Source organism: Tachyglossus aculeatus, chromosome 2 (genome assembly GCF_015852505.1).
Source record: "Tachyglossus aculeatus isolate mTacAcu1 chromosome 2, mTacAcu1.pri, whole genome shotgun sequence".
Lineage (NCBI taxonomy): Eukaryota > Metazoa > Chordata > Mammalia > Monotremata > Tachyglossidae > Tachyglossus > Tachyglossus aculeatus.
The window spans coordinates 103436383-103461324 of NC_052067.1; the positions used below are offsets into that span (position 1 = coordinate 103436383).

A 24942-nucleotide genomic window follows, 5' to 3' on the forward strand; every position below is an offset into this window, starting at 1 on the left:
CTTCCCTTGCCCTTCAAGCCCACCTCTGACGTATGCCTCACCGCCGGGTTGATTAAAAAAAAGAGATTTATGTTTCGTCTCTCTCCCATTCCTCTCGGCCTCTCCACCTCATCTCCCTCCACACCTCCTGTTTGCTCTCTATAACTCGGCAGTGCTTTTTTGGAGCTGGAGTGCCCTTGAAGTATCAGAGCAAACAGACAGGCTGGTTAAGAATCTGGCACTCACGTTCACCGTGGGGTCTTGGGGCTGCTTCACTCAGATGCCTTACAAGGTTTGCTGAATGGAGGGGGCTTGAGGCTCTTATCTGCTGTAGGTGGCTGTCCCTTTGGGGATACTGTATTTATAGCTCCCTCTGGCAAGGGTTGATCTGTCCATCTAATTGCCAAATGCGTAGTTTGGGTGATCCAATAAAGCAGCAAGCCCTTTTCCGTCACCGTCCTCTCAGTCTCCGGCAAAGGACGGAGGCCCCCTCAGAGTGCAACAAGGTAAGAACCGAGAAGTTTTTGCCATATAGTTTTCTCCCCTCCATACCCCCGGCTCCTGTGCCTTAATAATAATAATAATAATAATAATTGTGGTATTTGTTAAGTGCTTACTATGTGCCAGGCACTGTACTGAGTGCTGGGGAAGATAAAAGCTAATCAGGTCGGACACAGTCCGTGTCCCACACGGGGCTCTCAGTATTAAGCCCCATTTTACAGATGAGGTGAGTGAGGCGTAGAAAAGTTCAGTGACTTGCCCAAGGTCACACAGCAGACAAGTAGCAGAGCTGTAATTAGAACCCAGGTCCTTCTGATTCCCACAGGGAATTGCTGATTGCTCATAGGGACCTTACAGTCTAGATGGGTAAGAAGAAGAAGAAGAAGAAGAAGAAGAAGAAGAAGAATGATGATGATGGCATTTGTTAAGTGTTTACTATGTGCAAAGCACTGTTCTAAGCACTGGGAAGGTTACAAGGTGATCAGGTTGTCCCATGGTGGGGTCACAGTCTTAATCCCCATTTTACAGGGATTCACTAGGCCACACTGCTTCTCTTTTACCTTGATGTAAAAGAGTGGCATAATGCATGGGATGGAGGGATTGAACAGGATTAGGAGGAGAGAAAGGCTTTGCAACAGTTTTCTTCCCAGCTGGAGCCAGTTTCAACTTCTCCCCAAGTTTCTCCGGGGTTGCAGCTTACTGTGAGAAGCGGGAACTGAGCAGCTGCTCTGTTAGATAAGGCCATCCTCATGTAAATCTAGAAACCCTGTCACTCCGTTACCTCTGGCTCCAGAAGGGCAGAATCCTATCCCCAATCCTCCCGGGGCCTCCGCCAATGTTTGATAGGAAACGGATGGGATGCACTCCCCCTTATTATCCCAAATATTGAGTAACTGAAATCTTCCCCCCCCACCCCCACCCCTCCTTTCTCCACAGGAAGTGGAAGAATAATTTTGTAATTAATCTTATTCTCAGCAACAGCATTTCCTGAAGGCCTGGGGTGAAAGGCAAATTACTGATGATACTGATTACACACTGGGAAAGTATGTTTAAACAAAGTGGCTTGTTATGGCTTAGGGGAGGAAAGTCCAAATCATCACTGTTGTGTGCTCTGAGAAAGGAAATGCATTAAGACTTTACTCACTGCAAGAACAGAAAATATGCTGAAGTGAATCAATCCATCAATCTGTGGTATTTATTGAGCCCTGACTGAGTGCATAGCATTGTGCTAAGTGCTTGGGAGAGTCTAGTACAGCAGAGTTGGCAGACATGTTACCTGCTCACAGGAACCTTACAGTCTAGATGGATAATAATAATAATAATGATGATGATGATGATGGCATTTGTTAAGTGCTTACTATGTGCAAAGCACTGTTCCAAGCCCTGGGGAGGTTACAAGGTGATCAGGTTGTCCCATGGTGGGGTCACAGTCTTAATCCCCATTTTACAGATAAGGTAACTGAGGGCCAGAGAAGTGAAGTGACTTGCCCAAAGTCACACAATTAGCAGAGCTGGAATTTGAACCCATGACCTCTGACTCCAGAGCCTATGCTCTTTCCATTGACAGACATCCATGTAGGCAGACATTAAAATAAATTTCAGCTATGTCCATAAGTGCTGTGGGCTTAAGGGTGGGAAGATATCGAGTGTTTCACGGATGCAAATCTAGGGCACAGGTGATGTAGAAAGGAGAGTGAGTAGCAAAAAAGAGGGTTTAGGGAAGGAGATGCTATTTTAATAAGGCTTTGAGGGTAGGGAGAATGGTGGTTCGGCATATATGAGAGCAGAGGGAGTTCTAGATCAGAAGGAGACCTGTGATCAAGGGGTCAGTGGCAATACAGACAAGATCGAGGTACAGTGAGTAAGTTAGCTTTGGAGGAGTGAAGTGAGTGGGCTGGGTTGTAGTAGGAGAGTAGTGAGGAGGGGGCAAGTGATTGAGTGCTTTAAAGCCGATGGTAAGGAGTTTCCATTTGATGTGGAGGTAGATGGGAATCATTGGAGGCTCTTGAGGAGTGGGGAAACATGGACTGAATTTTTTTAGAACCACAATCCAGGCAGCAGAGTGAAGTATGAACCGGAGTGGGGAAAGACAGGAGGCAGAGAGGTCAGCAAGGAGTCTAGTGCAGTAGTAGTCAAGGTGGGATATTGTAAGTGTTTGGATCACAGTAGTATTCATTTATTCATTCACTCAATCGTGTTTATCGGGCACTTACTGTGGGCAGAGCACTGTACTTGGGAAAGTACAATGCAACAGTAAACAGTGGCATTCCCTACCCACAACAATCTTACAGTTTGGGCGGGGAAGAGGGGGAGACAGACATCAATACAAATAAGTAAAATTACATATATGTGCATAAATGCTGTCGGGCTTTATAAAGTGGGGAAGAACAAAGGGAGCAAGTCAGGGAAATACAAAAGAGGGAGATGAGGAGAAGTGGGGCTTAGTCTGGGAAGACCTCTTGGAAGAGATGTGCCTTCAATAAGGCTTTGAAGTGGGAGAGAGTAATTGTCTGTCAGATTTGAGGGATGGTATTCCAGGCCGGAGGCAGGACATGGACTAGGGGTTGGTGATGAGATGGGGAGGAAAGGGCAGATTTTAGTGATGTGAAAGTAGAACCGACAAGAACTGGTGACACTGAAAATGTGGGTTGAATGAAAGAAATGAGTCAAAGGAAATGCCAAAGTTACAGGCCTGTGAGACAGGGAGGATGGTGGTATTGTCTCCTGATGGAAAAGGTAAGGGGAGGCCAGGGTTTGGGTGGGAAAATGAGAAGTTCCGATGTGGACACAATGTTTCAGGTGTCATCAGAACAGTAAATAGAGCTGTTCTGAAGGCAGGAGGAAATGTGAGACTAAAGTAGCTGCATAGTCTTAGTGGAAAGAGCACAGGCCTGGGAGCCAGAGGACTTGGGTTCAAATCCCAACTCCACCATTAGTCTACTGTGTGACCTTGGGCAAGTCATTTGATTTCTCTGATTTTGATGTGATGCCAATTTGTACTTCCCAAGCACTTAGTACAGTGCTCTGCACATAGTAAGCGCTCAATAAATACGATTGATTGATTGATTCTCTGGGCCTCAGTTTCCTCACCTGTGAAATGGGGGTTCAAAACCTCTTCTCCCTCCTACTTAGACAGTGAGCCGCAGGAGGTACAGGAACTGTGTCCAACCTGATTATCTTGTATCCACACCAGCACGTAGTACCATGCTTGGCTCAACATAAGCACTTTACAAGTACCACAAAAAAGTATAGAGTCAGGGCTGGAGAGATAGTTCTGGGAATCATCCAAATAGGTGGTGTTTGAAGCCATGGGAGTGAATGAGTATTCTGAGGGAGTGGGTATAGGTGGGGATTAGAAGGGGACCCACAATTGAGTCTGAGGGACTCCCACAGTTAGGGGGTGGGAGGCAGAGGAGGACCCTGTGAAAAAGATTGAGAATGAGTGTCCAGAGAGATAGGAGGAGAACTAGGAGTGGGCGGTGTCAGTGAAGCCAAGGTTAGATAATATTTCCAGGAGAAGGGAGTGGGCCACAGCATTGAAAATAGCTTAGAGGTCAAGGACGATTAGGATTGAGTAAAGGCTGTTGGATTTGGCAAGAAAAAGGAGATCATTGGTGACCTCAGAGTGGCCAATTTCCATAGAGTGAAAGGGTCAGAAGCCAGATTGGAGGGGGTCAAGGAGAGAATTGGAAGGGATGAAGTGGAGACGGTAGATTCATTCATTCATTCAAGCATATTTATTGAGTGCTTACTGTGTGCAGAGCACTCTACTAAGCACTCGGGAAGTACAAGTAGGCAACAGATAGAGACGGTTCCTACCCAACAATGGGGTAGATGTAAATAACTTGCACAGGAAAGTTTGAGAGGAATGGTAGGAAAGAAATGGGGCATAACTGGAGGAAGGTATGGAAAAAAGGGAGGGTTACTGTTAGAGCAGATGATATAGGCTTCAAAGGAAGGGAAATGGGGAGATGGGATGGTGCAAAAGCGGAAAGGGGAAGCAAGAAGGAAGCTGACTCCTGCCCCTTTTCCAGCGAGTCTTGGATAGTGGGAGAAGAAGAGCCCCCCTGAAGAGAGCATCCTGGGAAACAGTGTCACGTGGGAAAAGCCAGTTTTCAGTGGTGGCAAGGAGGAGCAGTGAATGTATCAGGAACAGGTCAAAATGAAGGGACGCTTTTCTCACACTGGAGCAGAGGTTCCGCAAGCTTCAGTTGGCTGAAGCTGTGGGGCAGGGGTGAGGGGAGGGAATGGTACGGAGGGGTTGGATGAGAGTGAGCTCATGGGGGCTGGTGTGGAAAGAGGGAGATGAAGGGGCGGCTTTGAAAAGAGGACAGGGTTGGAGCAGGAGTGCTGTGCACACAGTAAGCGCTCAATAAGTACAACTGAATGAATGAGAGTAAGGACAACTCTAAATCTCCAATCAGCACATCAGCACCTAGCATCACATTTCACTAGGTGTGAAATTGGATTGAACTGCTTCTTACCAGAGCTTACAAAACTATTCCTTCTCTACCAGTGAAGAAAAATGTATTCAGAAAGACTAAACATAAATCTGTGTGTCTGAGATGTAAATGATAATAATTATAATTATGGTATTTGTTAAGCATTTACTGTGCCAGGCACTGTACTATGCGCTGGGGTGGATACGAGCAAATCGGGTTGGACACAGCCCTGTCGGGCTCACAGTCCCAATCCCCATTTTAAAGATGGGGTAACTGAGGCACAGAGAAGCGAAGTGATTTCCCTAAGGTCACACAGCAGGCAAGTGGCAGAGCCGGGATTCGAACCCATGACCTTCTGGCCATGCTCTATCTAATACACCATGCTGCTTCTCTCCATGATGCTTTCCACCATAATGGAGAGATAGATGAAGAGAGAAAAAGAAGAGATTGAAGATGGAGATGGGGGAGAAAGACAGGGAGAAATATACACAGAGATTCATAGAAATAGAACCTACGGGGGTGTGAACACCAAACACACAAACACACACGCACACTCTCTCTATTAGGGTCTTGTGAAATAAGCTTTGTTCAGGACAATTTCAAGGCCTTAAAATTATGCTAGGAAAATAAGAAACAAAATAACATATGCTCTAAAGATTTTGGTATTTAACTGATGCATTTTGTAAATGTCACCCTCTAATTTAGAAATTTATCTCTCTCTCGCAGAAAAAATTTCACTCTTCTAAGGGTAATTTGAATTTGAAAGATCAGTTTTAAGACGGAGAGGTGGGGCTGAGTGATGAGCAAAAGGATATTTTGGTCCCGATAATATGGATTTTAAAGACATTTGAAATGAAGCTCACCAAACTGCAAACAACTCGAGTGATCCAACCTATTGTCCTTTGTTCCGAATACATGATTCCAGCTATTATCTGTTCTTAAAATAGAAGTGTGCGTGATGAGTGAGGAGGGGAATCAATGGTCAAGGGGAAAAGCACAAGAATTTCACCTTGCTCTGTGAGAGTTTTGCCTTTTTCTGTTGTCTGAGATGTAGCTAATCAAATTGAAGGAAGTTGGTGATAGAAAAAAACGATCTCCGGGCAACAGCTGTTTTCATGTTAGATGAATTACTCCTCTGGTTCATTCCCCCTGTGTTCACTTCTGCATGAATAAATTCTGGGCCAATTTCAACAATGTCAGTATGGTTTGGGGGAAGGACATAAAATGAATAAAGATGCGATGAAAATTGGCCTGGAAGGCCTGCAGAGCCTTGTCAGTAGTAATAATGATTACGGTACTTGTTAAGCGCTTATTATGTGTTGCGTTTATTATGTGTCAAGCACTGTTTCAAGCAGTGGAGTACATATAAGTTGATCAGGTTGGACACTGTTCATGTCCCACATGAGGCTCACAGTCTAAATCTCCATTTTTCAGATGAGGCAACTGAGGACCAGAGAAGTTAAGCGACTTGCCCAAGGTCACACAGAAGACGTGACAGAGCCAGGATTAGAACCCATAGCCTTCTGACTCCCAAGTTCACGCTCTATCCGCTATGCCACACTGTTTCCGAGCAGATAGCAGGGGACAAGGTGATTGAGGCGGGAAAGGATAAAGTGCTTGGATTAATGAGATACTAGTTTGGATGGAGAGGAAAGGGTGGATTTTAGCGATGTTGTGCAGGTAAAAATGATTGGCAGATTGAATATGTGGGTTTCAGCATTGCTAGGGAGGAAAGAGGAGGGTGGAGGAAAGGGGAGGAAGCCTGGCAGTTCTGGGTCCTACCCAGGTTTTTCACAGGAATTTGCAGGCAAGCGAGGGAAAAGCTCCCAGAAGTCTGTCCTAGGGCACCCCCAACTCCTGGGTGGGACCAGGACTCCAGCCACCACCCCCCCCCACCAGTGGCCATCCATTTATTCCCAATTTTCCCAGAGCTGGAAGTCCGGGTCCCGAGCGAGTGTCACATTCAGTACCCTCCAAGGCGAGGAATGGTGCTTCAGTTCAGTGCAGAGAAGCAGCGTGGCTAGAGAAGCAGCATGGCTCAGTGGAAAGAGCATGGGTTTTGGAGTCAGAGGTCATGGGTTCAAATCCCGGCTCCGCCAATTGTCAGCTGTGTGACTTTGGGCAAGTCACTTCACTTCTCTGTGCCTCAGTTACCTCAACTGTAAAATGGGGATTAAGACTGTGAAACCCCGGTGGGACAACCTGATCACCTTGTAACCTCCCAGCGCTTAGAACACTGCTTTGCACATAGTAAGTGCTTAATAATTGCGATTATTATTATTATTATTCAACTTGAGGACAGACAAAAAGCTTGTCCAGCTGTGCCGCAGTGCCCCTCTGATTGTATGCCATACTGTAAGATGTGATTAGGTTTGCTTTTCACTCACGCAGACCAATCGACCAGCCAATTGTATTTATTTAGCATTTACTGTGTACTGTGCTTCTTTACACTAGGCCACAGTGCTTCTCTTGAATCCTTACTTTTCCCCGTTGGACAACTCTGTCCCATCGGCGAGCTATGTGTGCTATACTAGGTACCTTCAATGCCATTGTGGTGAATTCAAAGCACAATTTAATCATAAGTAGTAAAAACATTTTTGGTCCTCAAAGTCCATTTCCTTATAGCTGGTACAGATTCTTTCATGATTTTTTCATGATTTTTCTCACCCTACAACTCCTGTCCTATTTCCCAGGCTTTGACGTAGCTCTTCGGATCAAGGCTTAACAAGTTTTCCACCACCCAGCTCCAGACACCTTCAGGGCAGCTGTTTTGCCCTTGTTTAACTGGGAGAAGGAAAGTCCATCTCCGCACTCTTTTGTGTGGGACATTAACAAAAGACCCATCATCTCTCCCTCATTTTTTCTAGTTACAAGATGGATTTAGTAAATAATGATGGCATTTATTAAGTGCTTACTATGTGCAAAGCACCACAAGCATCATTATCATAATCACCCCCATTATCAATGCAATTTATTGAGCACCTTCTAGGTGCAACATGTTGTATTAGGTGTCTATTGTGTTTGGAGCACTGTCCTAGGGGCTTGGGAGCATGCAACAACAACAAAAACCCTTCCCTCATGGAGCTTACAGTCAAATAGGAGAGACAAAGGAAAACCAACAAAAACCCATTCCCTTCCCTCATGGAGCTTACAGTCAAATAGGAGAGACAAAGGAAAATCAGTTGCCAAATATATGCAATAAGTAGAAGTAAGCAATTAAATAATACACGGACAGAGATATACAATTGCTGTGGGGTTTGATGGTCAGGAGAGTGTGTGAACCATTCAAGGAAGGCTAAAGAGACTTTCTGAAAGGAACAATTTATTGGAGTAGATGACTTTTAAGGAATCTTTAAGGCTGCTGAGGCTTAATGGATTTGAATTGACAAGTAATAGTACATTTTAAATATTTACTGAGTGCAGAGCCATGTTCTAAACATTGGGAGAGAATACACAAGTGGGAATTGAATGCAGTCCCTGCCCTTAATTGGGGGAGTTCACAATCTAAGAGTGATGAGAAGTGTGTGAGAAATATTTTGGAGACAGGGGACTCGAGAGTGAGATACAACTTCGAAGGAGTGAAATGTTTCAAGCACTTAGTACAGTCCTCTGCAAACAATAAGTGCTCAGTATCTACCATTGATTGAAGAGGGGTGGAGAGGGAAAAGAGCTCATAGAAAGATGGAGATAGCTGATGGGGACCCTGGAAGCCAACGGTTAATATTTTTTGGAGAGGGAGAATGGGTAGCCTTTGGAAGGGTTTTAAGGAGAGGAGTGGTGTGTGTTTTTCTGAGTTAAAAAAACATGAAGCTGGCTAACTTGTTATCCAGGGATGCAGTAAGCATGCCTGAAGTTGTTTATGTAAGGAGTTTTTAGAAACCTGAAGGCTGTCAGTTAGTAGAAGAAGCAAAATCAGTGTTAAACATCCTCAGTCTTGTCCACAATTACAAGTTCTAATCAGCTGGCCCCCCTCACACCTCACCTCGCTTATCTCCTACACAATCCAGCCTGAGCACTTCACTCTTCTAATGCCAACCTGCCCACAGTACCACAATCTTGGCTATCTTGAGAAGCAGAATGGCTTAGTGGCTAGAGCATGGGCTTGGGAGTTAGAAAGGCATTGATTATAATCCTGGCTCTGTCACATATCTGCTGTGTGACCTTGGGCAAGTCACTTCATTTCTCTGTGCCTCAGCTACCTCATCTGTAAAATGGGGATTGAGACTGTGAGCCCCACGTGGGACAGAACTGTCCCCAACCCAAATTACTTGTACACACCCCAGCACTTAGTACTGTGCTTGGAACATAGTAAGCACTTAACAAATACCATCATTATTATTATTGTTGTTATTATTGCCACCAACCCCTTGTCTACATCCTCCTTCTAACCTGGAACTCCCTCCTCCTTTTTAGAGAAGCAGCATGGCTCAGTGGAAAGAGCATGGGCTTCATAGTCAGAGGTCATGGGTTCAAATCCCAGCTCCACCAACTGTCAGCTGTGTGACTTTGGGCAAGTCACTTAACTTCTCCATGCCTCAGTTGCCTCATCTCTAAAATGGGAATTAAAACTGTGAGCCCCCCGTGGGACAACCTGATCACCTTGTAACCTCCCCAGCGCTTAGAACAGTGCTTTGCACATAGTAAGTGCTTAACAAATTTAATCATTATTATTATATGACAGATTCCCTACTCACCCCACTTGCAAAGCCTTATTAAAATCACATCTCCTCTAAAAGGCTTTTCTGGACTAAGACCTCATTTCCCTTGCTCCCTCTCCCTTCTGCCTCTCCTATACACTTGGATCCACATCCTTTAAACACTTGACGGTGTGCTCATTGTGAGCATGGAATGTGTCTACCAACTCAATTGTATCTTATTCTCCCAAGCGCTTAGTGCTTATACACAATAAGTACTCCATAAATGCCAGTGATGGATTGATTGATTGATATTCACCCCACCCTCAGGCCTAAACCACTTATGAACATATTCATGATTGATTTTATCATCTGCCTTCCCCTCTAGACTCCTTGTGGGCAGGCAATGAGCTTAACAACTTTGTCATACTGTATGCTCCCAGTCATTTAAGACAGAGCTCTGTGCACTATAAGTGCTCAATAAATATCCCTGATTAATTAATTCACCACCGTTGCAACAGCAAACATTCTTCTTCCCTGCCTCACTTCTTCTTTCTACCACCTTGTCTTCCTGCCCACCAGAAGCTGGCTTTGAAAGGCATTTTTCTACTCAAAAAAAATGTGAAGCAGAACTCTTGTTATTCAGGGATTTTCTGGGAAAAGCTGAACAGAGTTAACCCTGGAGTTTCTCCAGAGTATCATTCAGATTGCCCACATCCTAATTTGGAAAGGGGAGAAGGCGAAGGGAAGCATCATTGACTGCCCCTCATCCGGGTTGACTGGAGGGAAGGAAAAAAAGTGGTGAACCTTCTTGCAGATCAGGAGGGACTAGAACTGGGCAGGATGTCTGGAGGGGGAGATAAAGCAAGCTGAGAAGGTATTTGAATCGATTCACATGTTGTTTCCATTTTTAGCATGTGTTTTTCATTCCATCTTGGTTCCTTTCGGCTTAAATTATGGAGCTATTTCTCTTAGTGCAGGAAAACCGAGGTGCGATTCATTAAAAATCCATTGTCTTCTCGTTCTCTTTTTATGCTGAACCAGAGAGAACACAGGTTTTTTGCAAACTTTCCAAAAAATGCTGTAGATGGTGTCTAGGCTGGCCCAGAGCATTCTTAAAGCTTCAGTGCTTTCTGCATTCCATCCACGGTGGAAACCCAGCTGCCAACGAGGTGAAACGTGTTGTTTTTTAACATCATATATCCCCTCAGTCTCGTAGAGGAAGTAAATACCTTTGCCCAGCTGAATTTGCCCAGACACAGATCATCAACATCCTTCCTGTTGCTGGACTTGCCTTGAGTTCTTCAGCATCCCGGAATTCAAGAAGCAACGTTGTCTGGTTAGTCGTTAAAAAATTCTGGGGTCAAAGCCCCTCCTCCTGCTGCTATTATTGATTTCTGTGAGGTCTGATGACATTCCTCAGCATAATAAAAATTGTAGTATTTGTTAAGTGCTTACTAAGTGTGAAGCACTGTAATAAACTCTGGGGTAGGTAGATAATTGGGCCCCACATGTGAGCCCGTTATTGGGTAGGGACCATCTCTATATGTTGCCAACTTGTACTTCCCAAGCACTTAATACAGTGCTCTGCACACAGTAAGCGCTCAATAAATACGATTGAATGAATGGGGCTCACAATTTGAGTAGGGGGGAGAACAGGTATTGCATCCCCATTTTGCGGATGAGGGAACTGAGGTGCAGGGAGAATAATGATAGTAATGATAATAATAATAATAATAATAATAATAATAATGGCACTTGTTAAGCACTTACTAAGTGCAAAGCACTGTTCTAAGCACTGGGGGGATACAAGATGATCAGGTTGTGCCACGTGGGGCTCACAGTCTTAATCCCCAGTTTACAGATGAGGTAACTGAGGCTCAGAGAAGTTAAGTGACTTGCCCAAAGTCACACAGCTGACAAGTGGCAGAGCCGGGATTAGAACCCATGACTGACCTCTCACTCCTAAGCCCGTGCTCTTTCCACAGAGCCCGTTAAGTACTTGCCCAAGGTCAGCCGGCAGATATGCAGCACAGCCAGGATTAGACTGTAAACTTGTTGTGGGCAGGAAATGTGCCTGTTTATTGTTGTATTGTACTCTCCCAAGAACTTAGTACAGTGTTCTGCACATAGTAAGTGCTCAATGAATACAATTGAATGAATGAATGAATGAATGAAAGAACCCAGGTAATAATAATAATGGCATTTATTAAGCACTTACTATGTGCAAAGCACTGTTCTAAGTGCTGATAGTCTTCTAGACTGTGAGCCCACTGTTGGGTAGGGACCGTCTTTAAATGTTGCCAACTTGTACTTCCCAAGTGCTTAGTACAGTGCTCTGCACACAGTAAGCGCTCAATAAATACTATTGATTGATTGATTGATTGACACCCAGGCCTGTGCTCTTTCCATCAGGCCACTTTGCTTCAGAGAGCACTTCCTGCCTGGAGTTACTGTGAAACTTAATAAAACATGCTCTGAGACCTGGGAAGAAAGACTGGCTTTTACTCAGACTACTGGCTTGTAGATCTTCGGATATATTCATGCGAGAACATGCTGCATTCATTAAAAGGCGTTCCCGCTCCTTTGCGATTCCTCGTGGTGGCTGTGAGACCCAATCTGCTTCTAGTTTCCTGCAGGCATGGCCCCCAACCTCAAGGCCACGGTGGGATACATCTACATTCTCGGAGTGCCTGCATTCCTCTGGGTTCAAAGGTCAGGGAAGAAAGGTGGAGGGTTTAAAGGACTCGGAAGCCAGTACCCAGACCCTTTGTCCAACCCAATTAGACAAATTGGAAACTTTCTTGACACGTGTGCATTATGAGGGTCGATCTCCTTCCCCCTTCCAGAATCCCCCTCTATCTGAGCTTCGTAAATGTCCCCAAAAATGCTTAAGTGGCAGAGGGAAGACTTGGCTTCCAGCTGCATAAAAGCAATCTCTTCGTCACCCGTGTAAGTCACTTGAAATAGTGTTTTTCTTTAGTTTCCTACCGAACTGCTGCTTCAGACTCTTTCAAACTACGAGGCGTCATGCGACTCTGAGGCCCTGAACAGACTGGGTAGGAAGAGAAATGTGTGGCAGATAAGGGGCAAAATGGAAAGGTAGACTGTAAGATGGTTACGGGCTGGGAACTTGTTGACTGATTCTGTTGTGTTGTAAAATTTTGGCACTTGTTAAGCACTTACTATGTGCCAGGCGCTGTCCTAAGCACTGGGGCGGTTACAAGCAAATCAGGTTGGACACGTCCCTGTCCCACATGGGGCTCACAGTCTCAATCCCCATTTTACAGATGAGGTAACTGAGGCACAGGGAAGTGAAGGGACTTGCCCAAGGTCACACAGCAGTTAAGTGGTGGAGGCAGGATTAGAACTCATGACCTTCTGACTCCCAGGCTTGTGCTCTAGCCACTACTGCTTCTCTCGTACTCTCCCAAGTGCTCAGTACAGTGCTCTGCTTATAGTAAATGCTCTCTCGGCTTCAAGGCTGTCCATCCCCTCGCCCCCTCCTACCTCACCCCCCTTCTCTCCTTCTCCAGCCCAGCCCACACCCTCCACTCCTCTGCCGCTAACCTTCTCACTGTGCCTCGTTCTCGCCTGTCCCGCCGTCGACCCCTGGCCCATGTCCTCCCCGTGGCCTGGAATACCCTCCATCCACACATCCGCCAAGCTAGCTCTCTTCCTCCCTTCAAAGCCCTACTGAGAGCTCACCTTCTCCAGGAGGCCTTCCCAGACTGATTCCCCTTTTTCCTCTCCTCCTCCCCATTCCCCCTGCCCTGTCTCCTTCCCCTCCCCACAGCCCCTGTATATATGTTTGTACAGATTTATCACTCTATTTATTTTACTTGTACATATTTACTATTCTATTTATTTTGTTAATGATGTGCATCTAGCTTTACTTCTATTAATTCTGATGACTTGACACCTGTCCATATGTTTTGTTTTGTTGTCTGTCTCCCCCTTCTAGACTGTGAGCCTGTTGTTGGGTAGGGACTGTCTCTATGTGTTGCCAACTTGTACTTCCCAAGTGCTTAGTACAGTGCTCTGCACACAGTAAGCTCTCAATAAATACAATTGATTGATTAATTGATTGATTCTCTGGGCCTCAGTTACCTCATCTGTAAAATGGGAATGAAGACTGTGAGCCCCCCGTGGGACAACCTGATCACCTTGTAACCTCCCCAGAGCTTAGAACAGTGCTTTGCACATAGTAAGCGCTTAATAAATGCCATTATTATTATTATTACTTTACTGGTCACAGTCTTGCTGATGATCCCACTCCCGCAGCAGCCCCTGCTCCAGATCTTGCCCCCCACCCCCCCCTACTCAGCCACACTGTCTTCCCCAGGGTCAGCTCTGCCCCTCTTCTCTCCCCCAGCTTAGCAGAATAGCTCCAGACCCTGGGGCCTCACCCAACTGCCTCCAATCAATGGTTTTTGTTGAGTACTCACCATGTGCGGAGCACTGTAGTAAGCACTGAAAGAGTACAATATAAAAGAGAGGATAACACGTTTACTGCACACAAGGAGGGCCTCTCTCTTCTTCCCCATCCCCCAGTCTCTGCTCCTGATCCTTTTCCTGTTCCTTCCCAGGACCAGCCAATCTCTACCCGTTCAAAAGCGGTGATCTAGGCGAACGTGAATTCTACCACTGGCCAATCAATCAATGAATCAATCAGTGGCTTTTGTTGAGCATTCACTGTGTGCAGAGTAATGTAGTCAGCACTGACAGAGTACAATACAATCGAGGTGGTAGACATGATCCCTGCCCATAAAGACCTGTCAGTTTAGTGTGAGGAGAGAGACGTTAGGGAAATGGTAGAATGTAAGGATATATACATAATGTCATCGAAGTGCAGTAAGTATCATAGGCCTTAAAGGCACTTAACTTAAGAGAAGAAGCGCAGCGGAGTGGATAGAGCACGACCCTGACAGTCAGAGGACTTGGCTTCTAATACCTGCCCCCTCTCTTCCGTGTGACCTTGGGCAAGTCACTTAACTTCCCTGTGCCTCAGTTCCTCCTCTGCAGAATGGGGATTAAATCCTACTTCTTCTACCTAGGCTGTGAGCTCCTTGTGGCACTGTGTCAAAACTGATTAACTCCAGTGCTTGGCACATTGTAAGCACTTAAGAAGTACCATTATTATTATCCAAGGGCTCAGGCAAAGCAGAGGGAGAGGGCAAATGGTGTAGGGAAATGAGGGATTAGTCAGGTAAAGCCTCTTGAAGGAGATATGATTTTAGTGGGACTTTGAAAATGAGGAGAATGGTTGTCTGTAGGTTATGGAGGGGGAGGGAATTCCAGGTCCAAAGGAGGACATTGACAAGGCTTTGGCAGCAAGAAAGACAAGACTGAGACATAATGAGTAAGTTGGCAGCAGAGGAGCGAAATGTATAGTTCTATGTGGGCACATCAATTTTTATATAGCTCTTCATCCTACATTACCTCACTGATGTCCTACTGAAGCCCAGCCCACAAACTTCACTCCTTTAATGTCAACCTGCTCCAGGTACCACGATCTCATCTATTTCACCACGGCCCCTTGTCCACGTCCTTCCTCTGGCCTGAAATTTCCTCCCCTTTCATATCCTGCAAACAATTCTCTCCCCACCGTCAGAGCCTTATTAAAATCACATCTCCTCCAAGAGTTCCTCCTCAACTTCAGCACTTATTTCTCCTACTCCCTCTCCCTTCTGTGTCACCCTTGTACTTGGATTTGTGTCCTTTAATCAACCAACCAATTATTATGTACTAATGCTCAGGAAAGTACAATATAATGGATTTAGTAGACATGTTCCCTGCCCACAAGGAGGCTTTAATAAAAATGATAATAATGGCATTTATTAACCACTTACTATGTGCAAAGCACTGTTCTAAGCGCTGGGGAGGTTACAAGGTGATCAGGTTGTCCCACAGGGGGCTCACAGTCTTAATCCCCATTTTACAGATGAGGTAACTGAGGCACAGAGAAGTGAAGTGACTTGCCCAAAGTCACACAGCTGACAATTGGCAGAGCTGGGATTTGAACCCGTGATCTCTGACTCCAAAGCCTGGGCTCTTTCCACTGAGCCACGCTGCTTCTTTAAGCATTTGATATTCATCCCACACAGCCTCTATGTACACATCCATAATTTATTTTAATGTCTTCCTCCTCTAGACCTTAAGCTCCTGGTGGGTAGGGACTGTGCCCAAAAGCTCTGGTATTGTATGCTCTCCCAAGTGCTTAGTACAGTGTGCTCTGCACCCAGTAGGCACTCAAAAATACCACTGATTGATCGGTTCATCATATACAGCAGCTTTTTGTGTTCAGAGACAGTGTTACTTTTTTTTGCTATTTTTTACTATTTGCCAGGAACTGTTCTAAGCCCTGGGGTAGATACAGTCCATATCCCACATGGGGCTCCCAGTCTTAATCCCCATTTTACAGATGAAGTAACTGAGGCACAGGGAAGGGACGTGGCTTGCCCCAGGTCACACAGCAGACAAGTGGCAGAGTCTGGTCTAGAACCTTGGGCCTTCTGACAACCATTGTCTATTTATCCCTGCTCTGCCAACTGTCAGCTGTGTGACTTTGGGCAAGTCACTTAACTTCTCTGGGCCTCAGTTACCTCATCTGAAAAATGGGGATTAAAATCTGTGAGCCCCCCGTGGGACACCCTGATCACCTTATAACCTCTCCAGCGCTTAGAAGAGTGCTTTGCACATAGTAAGCGCTTAACAAATACCATTATTATTATTATCATATTATTTATGAGACTGAACAGGTGGTAATCGACTACCAGTCCTCTGCTCTGTGGAGTCCTGTAAAGTCCAGTGAGATCTGGGGGCTGAGGGCGAGATTAAAAAAAACTCTACCCCAGAATGATTGCTGGAGAGATGAAATAAGTTTTGAGGTAAAATGGTCTTTGGTTTCTGGTCACAAGGCCTGTTCTTTGCCAGGTCGGCATCACCTAACAATCCACGTGAGCATTTTTGTGGTGGCACCTTAAAATATCTTGAAAGGCCAACTGAAAGAAAGAATGTAATGCTGGCAGAAGAACCAGCAACTTCTGGAGTTAATTGAATATGTATGGTGTGGCTTCCAAAAGTACTCGGGCCTGTTTTAAACACTTTAGAACCGAGGTTAGATGTCTTTACTTCTGGTTTTCAACTCCCTGTGTCATGGTGCGGTTACTTATCTAAAAGGATTAAGAATGTTACTATCTCCCCTTGAATCTTTTAACTTTCCTTTACTTGCATGAACCATCTATATCCGGAGAAATGCAAGCAGATACAAGACGCACATACCATGCACTTCCCACTCAAATCCCATGCCAAGAACCCCTTCTGGCATGAGTAAGAGTCGGTAATGTTGATTTAGGATTAAAAAATCAACCATGAGTATGTGTGACATCTTTTCAAAGATGAACAGCTCAGTTAGAAGCTTCAGAAGGTATCACTTTCAGGAATGCTAGACAATATTCAGAATAACCTTAGAGTGTGTTATTGTTATTGTGCCTGGTGTCCTATGGTGTAATAAAGCAGCTGAAGTAAAACAGAACTAGGTCTCCAGTTCCTGGGAACAAAATAAATCTTAAATTAATTCTCAATACGCTAAGTCACGGCAACTCAACTGCCACTGAACACATATATTAACACTGCCCCTCAGCACTTCTGTATACATGTATAGTATTAATGGTAATAATAATAATAATGATAATAATGGTACTTGTTAAGCACTTACTATATAACAAGTACTGTTCTAAGCAGGGGAGTAGATACAAGTTAATCAGGTTGGACCCAGTCCCTGTCCCACATGGGGCTCATATTCCTAATCTCCATTTTACAAATGAGGTAACCGAGGCCCAGAGAAGTGAACTGACGTGTCCAAGGTCATACAGCAGACATGTGACAGAACTGGGACTAGAAACCAGGTTCTCTAACTCCCTGGCCAGTGCTCTACCCATTTAGCTATGATGCTTCATTTGTACACTCAATTATTCAGTTACATCATCCTTACGGTGTCTTTCTGCTACTGTTCACATCCTTGTCCTTCTTTCTGGTCCCCCTATTATAAATAGTTTGTGTCCCTCTGTCTTCCCCATTAGATTGTAAGTTCTTTCAGGGCCTAGATCATGCCTTTGGCTTCTGGTGCACTTTCTCAATGGCTTAGTATAGTGCCCTGCACATATTAGGCTTTCAATACATATGATTGATTGATTGAAGAGTAGTTTCATGCAGTGGTCTGTGTTTAGTTGGTGTTCTATCAGAACTGGTGATGAAGATGATGAAGAGGATGATGATGAGAATGTAGAAGGCAAAATTTCTACAAAAAAGGGTTTTCCCTCGCCCTATATTTCTGGTCTAGGTGTTGGCTCTCCTGCTAAGACTGCTGACATTTATTGAGCACCTATCTGTAGTCTGCGGATAAATAGTTATCTGTTAAATGGAAAGTTAATTTTTTTCCCAGTGTCTGAAACAAGCAGAAACCTAGGGCTTTTCTGTCAAACTATGGTCAAGTTTGAACCCTCTAAGTTAATGCCATTCATTCCAATCAATCGATCAAATGTATTTATTGCTTATTGTGTCCAAAGAACTGAATAAAGGGCTTGGAAGAGTATGGTATAACAGAGTTGGTAGGTATGTTCCCTGACCACAGTGAGACAACATGGCCTAGTGAAAATAACACGAATCTGCAAGTAAGAAGGCCCAAGTTATAGTCCCAGTTTAGTCCCTGCCATGCCTTTAGTCGGCTGTGTGACCATTAACAAGTTACTCAGTCTCTCCCTGTGCCTCAGTTTCCACCTTTAAGAGGAGAATCATTTTATGAGCTTCTCTAAATGAGCATGGGAGGATAAAATGAGATCTTTGATGTGAAAGTACTTTTGAAAAATAAAAGCATTGTACAAACATTAAGAAGTTATTATCCCTAGTCTTGGGCCCCAGTGACTTAGTGGAAAGAACACAGGACTGGGATTCCGGAGACTCGGGTTTGAATCACAGCTCTGCCGCTGATGGGCTGTGTCACCTTGGATAAGTCACATAACCTCGCCGGATCTCAGTCTCCTCATCTGTGAGCACTGCGTGGGACAGAGACTGTGCCCCCAGTCTCATCATCTTGTGTCTGCCCCAGTGGGTTTGCACACAGTAAGCACTTAATAAATGCCATAATCATTGTTATTGTTGGAACTCCATCCTGATGAACCCTATGAGAACAAAGCCCCAAGAATGTATATTCGACATTTATTTATGCATAAAGATACACACACAAACAAACACACACACACAAAACATATCTTGTGTCTTGATGTTGTGTGTACATTTTGCTCTTTCTTCTTTTGGGGTGGAGGGCGGGTTGTTGTTGTTGTTGTTGTTTTTAATGGTATTTGTTAGACTTACTATGTGCCAGACACTGTATTAAGCGCTGGGGTAGATTCATTCATTCATTCAATCGTATTTATTGAGTGCTTACTGTGTGCAGAGCATGGTACTAAGCACTTGGGAAGTACAAATCGGCAACATATAAAGAGGGTCCCTACCCAACAGAGGTTAGGCTAGGGGAAAAGGTTAATCTAGCTAGACTTGGTCTTGGTCCAAGTCCCACGTAAGGCTCACAGCCTTAATCCCCATTTTTTAGAAGGGGTAACTGATGCCCAGAGAAGTGCCCAAGGTCGCACAGCAGATATGGGGCATAGCTGGGATTAGAATCCAGATTCTTCCAACTCCCAGGCCTGTGCTCTAGCCAACAGGCTGCACTGCTTCTCCATTTTGTCTTTTGTTTTCGGTCGTTTTTCTTTCCCCGTTTGTGTGACATGACTGCAGGTCTGTTAGTGTCTTTTCCATCCTGTGTCTGTCTCTGGGCAGGGGTCTCTTCTGGGCTCTCCCTCCTCCTCTGGAGGCTTGTCTGAGCCGCCCAGATCTGGATTCTTTGGCCTTTCCTCATTACCCCGGAGTGTTTATGTGTGTAGACTCCTGTGCTTCTCCGGCAGGGAAACTGAAGGTGTCTTTGACAAGGGCCAGAACAGCTCAGATGTGAACTCAAGTTCAAGGGCTGAGAAGAAATGTTTATGAGACTAGTAAAACCAGGGAGGGATGGCTGACAAACTATGCAGAAGCTTTGAGATATCGTTATGGGCAGAGAACGTGTCCACTAATTCCGTTGTATTGTACTCTTTCCAAGGGCTTGGTGCAGTGCTCTGCACGGAGTAAATGCTCAGTAAGTAACACTGACTGATTGATAAAGGGATAGTGGGTGTGTCCACCTGGGGTCAAGTGCTTTATAGCAAGGAATTTTCTAAGGGAAAATTCCTATGTTGAGGAAAGTTGTACTCTCCCAAGCACTTGTTCTCTCCCAAGTGCTCTACACACAGTAAACACTCAATAAATACAATTGATTGAAAGCCTTCCTTCAGGAGGCATTTCGTGATGAACCCCCTCTCCTGACCTTCCCAGTCATGTCATGAGAAGCAGCATGGCTCAGTGGAAAGAGCATGGCCTTGGGAGTCACAGGACGTGGGTTCTAATCCCGATCCACTATTTGTCTGCTGTGTGACCTTGGGCAACCCACTTCGCTTCTCTCTGTGCCTCAGTTACCTCATCTGTAAAATAGGAATTAAACTGTGATCCCCACGTGGGACAACTTGATTACCTTGTACCTACCCCAGCGCTTAGAACAGTGCTCAGCACATAGTAAGTGCTTAACAAATGCCATAATTATTATTATTATTATGTCATCCCCTTGGATGCTTCAGCAGTCATATGTGTTAATCTGATTAATCTGACAGAGAAGCAGCATGGATTAGTGGATAGGGCATGGGTCTGCAAATCAAGGATTTGGGTTCTAATCCCGACTCCGCCACTTGTCTAATGTGTGACCTTACGCATGTCACTTCATTTCTCCGAGCCTCAGTTATCTCATCTGTAAAATGGAGATTAAGAGTGTGAGCCTCATGTGGGACAGGGACTGAGTCCAACATGCGACTGTGAGCCCGTTGTTGGGTAGGGACCGTCTCTATATGTTGCCAACTTGTACTTCCCAAGCGCTTAGTACAGTACTCTGCACACAGTAAGCGCTCAATAAATACGATTGAATGAGTGAATGAATGAATAATTAACTTGAATCTCCTCCAGCTCTCAGAAAAGTGTCTGGCACATTGTCTTATGCGGTCAAGTCGTCTTTGACCAATAGCAACTCCATTGACACATCTCTCCCAAAACACACCACCTCCATCTGCAAACATTCTGGTAGAGCATCCATAGAGATTCCTTAGTAAAAATAGGGAAGTGGGTTATCATTGCCTCCTTCTGCGCACTCAACTTGAGCTTCCGCCCTCGACTCTCTCCCATGCCGCTGCTGCCCAACACAGGGGAGTTTTGACATGTAGCAGGTTGCCTTCCACTGGCTAGCCACTGCCTAAGCTAGGAATGGAATGGGTAGGCCTCTGCTTGGCTCTTCCTCCCATAGTCGAGACTGGTAGAGTACCAAAAACTCTTCAAGTGCGACACTCAGAGGGGGTTTGGCACATATTAAGCACTTAACAAGTACCATAATTATTATTAATTTGGTTGAATTTTTACCAGTTGATTTTATCATCTACATCTATTCTCACTCTAACTACTGTATATTTACTTAACCCACTTGTCACCCTCATTAAACACTAAGCTTCTCAATCAATCACTCAATCAATCAATGGTATTTTTTTAGTGCTTATTGTGTGCAGAGCATTGTTTTAAGTCCTTGAGAGAGTTTAGTGTGAATGAATTGGTAGATCTTTTGGGCTGTCTTTTAAAGAGCAATAATAATAATAATGGCATTTGTTAAGCACTTACTATGTGCAAAGCACTGTTTTAAGAGCTGGGGGGGATACAAAGTGATCAGGTTGCCCCATGTGGGGCTCACAGTCTTAATCCCCATTTTACAGATGAGGGAACTGAGGCTCAGAGAAGTTGCCCAAGGTCACACAGCAGACATGTGGCAGAGCCGGGATTATAATCCATGATCTCTGACTCCCAAGACCATGCTCTTTCCACTGAGCCGTGCTACTTCTCTTATGTGATCCCTGCCCACAATAATAATAATAATAATGGCATTTACTAAGTGTTTACTATGTGCAAAGCACTGTTCTAAGCGCTGGGGAGGTTACAAGGTGATCAGGTTGTCCCACAGGGGGCTCACAGTCTTAATCCCCATTTTACATATTAAGGAACTGAGGCACAGAGAAGTGAAGTGACTTGCCCAAAGTCACACAGCTGACAATTGGCGGAGATGGGATTTGAACCCATGACCTCTGACTCCAAAGCCCAGGCTCTTTCCACTGAGCCACGCTTCTTCACAAGGATCTCACAATCTAGAGGGGGAGACAGACGTTAAATAAATTACAGATACGGGAAATGGCAGGGTAGGAGGATGAGTACATAAGTGATGAGGGGTTTAGAGTGAGGTGCTTAAAGGCTGCAGAGCCAAGCACATAAGCGATACAGAAGGGAGAAACAATAGGAAAAATGAGTGCCTAGTTGGGGAAAGCTTCTTGGAGGTGATGTGATGTTTGTAGGGTTTTGAAGGTTGGGAGGATGGGAGTCTAACGGATATCAAATGGAGACTGAACCCCAGGCCATTGGGATATGGTGAGTAAGGAGTCAGTGGTGGGATTAACAGGACTGAGGTACGGTGAGTGGCACCACAAAAATGCTCATGTGGATTGTTAGGTGATGCGACCTGGCAAGGAACAGGCATTAGAGGAGAGAAATATGTTGATTGGATTGTAGCAGAAGATTAGTGAGGTAAAGTCAGAGGGGGAAAGCGGGTTGAGTGCCTTAAATCTGATAGTAAGGATTTCTGTTTGATGCAGAAGTGAATGGGAAATCATTAGAGGTTTCTGAGGAGTGGGGTGATGTGGAATGAACTTTTTCAGAAAAATTATCTGGGCAGCAGAATGAAGTATGGACTGGAGAGGGGAAATACAGGAGGAAGGGAGGTTCAGTGAGGTAGTAGTCAAGGTGGGAAATGGTAGATAATAATAATAATAATTACGGTACTTGTTAAGCACTTACTGTGTGCCAAGCACTAAGGTAGATTCAAGGTAATCAGGTTGGACACCATCTCTGTCCCCCATGGGGCTCACACTCTTAATCCCCATTTTATAGCTGAGGTAACTGAGGCCCAGAGAAGTGAAGTGTCTTGCCCAAGGTCACACAGCAAGCAATTGGAAGAGCTAGGATTAGAAGACAGGCCCTTCTGATTCCCAGGCCTGTGTTCTACCCAAGCTGCTTCTTGTAAGTGTTTCGATTAGAGTGGTAGTGGTTTGGATGGCAAGGAAAGGACTGATTTTAGAGACGTTGTGAAGATAAAACCAACAGAATTTGGTGACAGATTGAATAGGTGGGTTAAATGAGAGAGACTAATTGAGGATAATTCCAAGGTCATAGGTCTGTAAAACAGGGAGGGTTGTCTACAGTGATGGATAAGACAGGAGCGGGACAGGGTTTGAGTGGGAAGATGAGAAGTCCTGTTTTGGACATGTTAAGTTTGAGGTGCCAGTAGGACATCCAAATAGAGATGTCCTGAAGGCAGGAGAAAATTAATTCATTCAATCGTATTTATTGAGCACTTACTGTGTGCAGAGCACTGCACTAAGCGCTTGGGAAGTACAAGTAGGCAACATATAGAGACGGTCCCTACCCAACAACGGTCTCACAGTCTAGAAGGGGGAGACAGACAACAAAACAAAACATGGAGACAGTTGTCAAAACCATCAGAATAAATAGAATTATAGCTTATATGCACATCATTAATAAAATAAATAGAGTAGTAAATATGTACAAGACTGCAAGACTGCAATATGCAAGACTGCAGAGGAGACAGATCAGTGCTGGAGAACCAGATTTGGGAATCATCCGCACAGAGATGGTAGTTAAATTCATGGCAGCGAATGCGCTCTCCAAAGGAGTGGGTGTAGGTGGAGAATAGAAGGGGACCCAGAACTGAGCCTTGAGGGACTCCCACAGTTAGGAGGTTGGAAGCAGAGGAGGGGCCTGCAAAAGAAATGAAGAAGCCACCCAAAATGTAGAACTGGGAAAGGAAGTTGTCAGTGAAGACCAAACTTGGATAATGCCTGCAGGAGCAGAGGGTGGTTCACAGAGTCTCAGAGGCAGCTGAGTGGATGAAGAGGATTAGGATGGAGTCGAAGCCATTGGATTTAGCAAGAAGATCGTTGGTGATCCCAGTGGTGAGGGGGCAATTTCCATGGAGTAAAGGGGGCAGAAGCTCAATTGGAGGGAGTCAAGGAGAAACCCAGAGGAAAGGAAGTGGAGGCCGTGAGTGTAGACAACTCATTCAAGGAGGTTGGAGAGGAATGATAGGAGGTTGATGGGGTAATAAATTGGGGCCATGGGGTCAAGGAAGGTTTCTTTTAGGATGGGGGATATATGGGCATGTTTGAAATCAGTGGGGAAGGAGCCACTGGAAGTGAGTGGTTGAAGATTGTGGTCAGGGAGGGAAGAAAGGAAGGGGATAAGTGTTTTGATAGGGTGTGAAGAGATGGGGTTGGAAGCACAGGTAGAGGTGATTGATTTTGAGAGGAGGATGGAGAGCTCGAGATACTGCAGGTAAGTATGGGAGAGTCAAAGAAGGGGCAGGAGGAGGGAGGAACTGGAGAGAAGCAGGGGAGATTTAGGGAGGCCATCCCTGTTGGTTTCAATTTTTATCAACAGAGTATTTAGCAAAGTCATTAGGGACAAGGTGCGGCGGGGGGGGGGGGGCGGTTAATAGTGGGAAACAGTTGACAGGACAGGGATCACCTTTTTTACTTCTTTTAACTCCTTTTTCCAGTTCTCTACCAGTCTCGACGACGGAAGGGAGAGTCAAGCAGAGGCATACCCACTCCATTCCTATCTTGGCCTGTGGTCAGTGAGTGGAAGGCAATCTGCTACAAGTCAAAACTCACCTGTGCTGGGCAGTGGCGGCATGGGAGAGAGTCGAGGGCGGGGACTCAAGTTTACAGGGCAGAAGGAGGCGATGGTAAACCACTTCTGTATTTTTTTACCAAGAAAACTCTATGGATACACTACCAGAATGATTGCAGACGGAGATGGAGCATTCTGGGAGAGATGTGTCCACGGTGTAGCTATTGGTCAGAGATGACTTGAAAGCATAAGACAAAATTTGCAAAGTTCACCAGGGAGGGATAAAACAACTCAGCCTATGTTGTCATGGAAACAGCCTTGTCACAGAAGAGAGGTTTTTGCCCCCTCAGATTCCATTTACAGCATTCAGGATCCCAGGGAGCTGCTTGAGAAGCAGCGCTGCTTAGTGGAAAGAGCACAGGCTTGGGAGTCAGAGGGCATGGGTTCTAATCCCGGCTCCACCACTTGTCTGCTGTGTGACCTTGGGTGATCCACTTAACTTCTCTGGG

The 24942-nt window shown here is 45.1% G+C and overlaps 1 protein-coding gene across 1 annotated transcript in view; it reads left to right on the forward strand.

Annotated features, from left to right (window-relative positions):
• The first annotated feature begins 361 nt into the window (after positions 1-361).
• FHL2 (four and a half LIM domains 2) overlaps positions 362-24942 on the forward strand; it is a 122170-nt gene continuing 97589 nt past the window's right edge. Inside the window, exon 1 of the mRNA XM_038761000.1 lies at positions 362-485. The gene's annotated coding sequence lies outside the window, so the exon portion shown is untranslated. The remainder of the gene's footprint in view (positions 486-24942) is intronic.